The 4,146-nt window shown below is 36.7% G+C and overlaps 1 pseudogene; it reads right to left on the bottom strand.

Annotated features, from left to right (window-relative positions):
* Positions 1 to 462: 462 nt before the first annotated feature.
* LOC143678926 (septin-2 pseudogene) lies at positions 463 to 1,552 on the bottom strand (annotated as a pseudogene).
* Positions 1,553 to 4,146: the final 2,594 nt, after the last annotated feature.

Here is a 4,146-nt window from a genome sequence, read left to right as displayed (position 1 = left end):
AAATGATAGCATTGTACTAAGTTGGCTGTTCTTTCTGTATCACTAGGTAGGTGTTGTTATGCTCAGGAACATTCTGAGTAAATCTGAATTTTTTTTTTCTACATAAAATGAATAGTGCTCATCAATGATAAGTCATTTAGTCCACCTGAAATAAAAAAACTCAATATTAACTATATTTGCTGAGTCATCTGTGAAATGATTCAAACAATAAAAGTCAATAAAGGAGGAAGAAAAATGAAGATGGACAGTTCACCTCACAAAATATATAGTATAGCATAGCAATAAAAAACACATCAAAAATACTTTATACAAAACAATACGCACCAAAAGTTTTTAAAAATTAAATTCTCAGGCACAGGTACTGTGAAACTTGGATGGACAATCTTTGAACAACCTCATGAAAAACATGCACCTTCATCCCTCCTGTGGTATGTTTCCTTTTCATTCTTGGAGAGCAGTTCCTCACATGTGGTGCCCATGAGCACTGCCACCACCATCTTCCCCCTGAATTTGCATCTGCATCTGCATCTGCACTTACATTCTTGCAATCATCTCCTTCATGCAGTGAAGTTCAGCTTCCTTTTCCAGCAAGATCTGGTCTTTATTCATATCCTCCTTCTCCACTTTTCTGCTGCCCCTCTTAAGCCTCTTGGAATGGAAGTTGTCGTAGTGGAGGACCTGGGCCACCTCCTGCAGGTCCTGCATGTTGGTGATGACCATTGTCCTCAGCTTCAGGAAGTCACTGTGCTCTGGGTTCTCCACTCCCATGACTACCCACGGAGAGGCAGCCTCTGACCTTCTTACCTTTGGCTTCAATCAACTGATTGGATCCAATCACTGAAAATGGAATGCTGACCTTGACTGTTCAAGGAAGTCTAGTCTGCTCTTTAAAGTCCTCATCTTCATCTGACTCTGCATCAGGTGAGTGAAAGATTTTGATATTAGGTTCTTCAATTTCATCCAGAATCCTCCTCTTAACCCACTTCCACTCCTTCAGAGTCAGTGTGTTCACCTTGGTGATGACCTGCACAATGCTCACCTTGTTGTGTTTTGCCTTCATGAATGCCACATCCAAGGATTTAAGGTCATGTCCAAAAGGTGAAATAAGGTGAAAGCACCAGTACACTTGATTATCTATAATGTGACATGGATTTAAACCACTTTCATTGTGCAAATACCAACTGTTTGTCAGTGTAGGAGATAGTCTTAAAACAATCCCTTCAATTGATGGCATCACCTTAGTTGGGTGTGTCTACCATGGTCAGGCACAGTTTAACTCCTTGCTCTTCAGTCTCAACCAGTGAAGTTTCATGTGGACAGTTCTTTTAATTTTCTCTGCTGCTCCAAGTATGGGTCTTTCTGGGCAGATATCAGCCAAGAAAAATCCATTTATGAGCATTGATTTTCCTAGACCCAATTCACAGACCACCATTAGTGTGAACTTGAAAGCATTTTTCATGGATTTTCAGTGCATTTTGTTGGGAAGATTTGCAAATCCAACATAGTAAGGGGTTTCTGGACTCACAAACTGAATTTGTTGCTGCTTCAACATTTTTGTGAAGCGCTGTCCATCATGGCCGAAGACCAGGTGACCCAAACAGTTGATCTTTGATACGTGGTTAAGTCAACACAAATGGGACAAAGCAACATCATCAATAAATGGTGCTTAAAGAACTGGATATCCATTTGCTAAAGAATGAAAGAGGACCCCTATCTCATATCTTATATAGGAAATAATTCAAAATGGGTGAAAGATTTAAACATTAGAGCTAAGAACATAAAAATTTTAGGAGAAAATGTAGGGAAATATCTTTAATATCTTGAAACAGTGGGTAATTTCCTAGATGTTGCACCAAAAGAATAAGCAATGAAAAAAGATACAGATGATACAGATGAATGGTATCTCCTAAAAATTGGACACTTTTATGCAACAAAGAACTCTGTTAGGAAAGTAAAAAGGCAATTATACAGTGGAATACAATATATTGACACCACATTTTGGATAAGAATTTACTATCCAGAATATATAAAGAGATTCTACAACTCAATAGCAAAGAGACAAACAACCCAGTTAAGAAATGGGCAAAAGTTATGGACAGATACTTGTTGGAAGGGGAAATACAAATGACTCAAAAACATATGAAAAGATGCTGAACTTCACTGGCTATCAGGGAAATGTCAATCAAAACCACAATGAAATATCATATCACACCTATCATAAAAAAAACAGAAAACTACAAGTGCTGAAGAGCCTGTAGAGAAAGAGGCATACTTAAACACTGATGGTGGGAATGTAAAATGGTGCAAAATACCTGGGAGGCAGATTGGCAGTTCCTCAGGAAGCTAAGTACAGAATTGCCTCATGATCCAACAATCCCATTACTAGATATATATTCAGAAGAATTGAAGGCAGAGGCACAAACTGACATTTCTACACTGATGGTTGTAGCAGTATTATTCATGATTGCCAAGAAATGGAAACAGCCCATATGTCCATCAGGCAAACAGATTAACAAACTGTATATATATATATGATAGGATATTATACAGCTATAAGACAGAATAAAGTCATGAAGATGTAGCAATATGGATAAACATTGAAGACATTATGTTGAGTGAAATCAGACAGAAACGAAAGAATAAATACTGTATGGTCTTACTAATAGAAATTAACATTAATGAGCAATATTTGAGGGTTAATGTTGAGAACATAGGCTATCAGGAGATAGAAAAAGAGTAGAGATTGGGTATTTGATGGGAAAAGAGTACAGAATAGTCAACAAAATTGGTAATGAAGATTCAGAAATGGATAGCACAATAATATCCGATGGTAGCATAATATTTAATGTATACTGAACAAAGCTGAATGTAAGTATGATTGAAAGAGGAAAGTTAGGGGTATGTATGACACCAGAAGGAAAGATAGAAGATAAAGACTGGGGCTGTACAGCCTAGTGAAACCTAGAGTGGACAATGATGGTGATTAAATGTACAAATATAATAAGGTTTTAACATGAGGGAGAACAAAAGAATGTGAACATTACAAGGTATTGAAAATGGAACAGTGTATGGAAAAAATAAAAGCTAGGGTCCATAGTTAATAGTAGTTATAATATGTTTTGTAATATGCATCGTAATATGCTTCCATAAATGTAATAAGGCATTATGCCAGAGCTAAATGTCAATAAGGAGAGGATATAGAGGAGGGATTCTTGCTGCAGTTGTTGTTTCTCCTTTTTATTTTTATTTTTTCTTTTTTATCCTTCATTTTCATTTACTCCTCTTTCTTCACAGAAGCAATGGAAATGTCCACATATAGATTGTGGTGGTGAATGCATATCTATGTGATTATATTGGGAATCACTAATTGTTTATTTAGGATACATTGCATGGTGTATGAATAAAACTATGAAAAATACACAGAAAGATACAAGTGCTGAGAAATGTGAAGAGAGAGAGATGTACCTTTTCATAGTTGGTAGGGAAGTAGAATGGTGCAGCCTCTCTGGGGCACAGTGTGGTAGTTACACAGGAGTTTGGGTCTTCGATTGTCACATGATCTTGCATTGCCCATGTTAGGTGTATTTTTGGAACAACTGAAAACAGGGACACAAATGGACATTTTCATAGTAATATTGATGATTTGCAATGGATGGAATTGGCTAAGGGTACATCAAATGCTGAATAGAAAGGTGAACTGTGGTAAATATATACAATGGACTATTGCATGGCTGTAAGAAGGAAGGAATTTGGAGGCATGCAAATAGATGAATGAACCTTGAAGACAGTATACTGCAAAATAAGACAAAAATGAATAAACAGATATTATAATGACTCACTAATATGGACAAGCCATAATGTGCAAACTCTGAGAATTGAATTTGAGAGCATAGGTTATCAAGGGAAGGCTTATTATGAAGGTTTCTAGATTGAAAGCTCTTAGAGCAGTCATCTTTTCCTGAGTTGTAACAGTTATTTTTAACTTCTGGGATGGTGTGCTGGTTTGAAATAATCGTGTATCCTAAAAAAGCCATCTCTCAATACTAATCCTATCATGTAGTTGCAGTCATTCACTTTTAATCCAGATCCAATATTGGAGGGTGGAGCCTCTTGATTAGAATGTTTTATGGAGATGTGACACACTCA

The sequence above is a fragment of the Tamandua tetradactyla genome, chromosome 4 (assembly GCF_023851605.1).
Source record: "Tamandua tetradactyla isolate mTamTet1 chromosome 4, mTamTet1.pri, whole genome shotgun sequence".
In the NCBI taxonomy this organism is placed as follows: domain Eukaryota; kingdom Metazoa; phylum Chordata; class Mammalia; order Pilosa; family Myrmecophagidae; genus Tamandua; species Tamandua tetradactyla.
The sequence above is the reverse complement of the archived record's forward strand: the minus strand, read 5'-3'. Positions and strand labels throughout refer to the sequence as shown.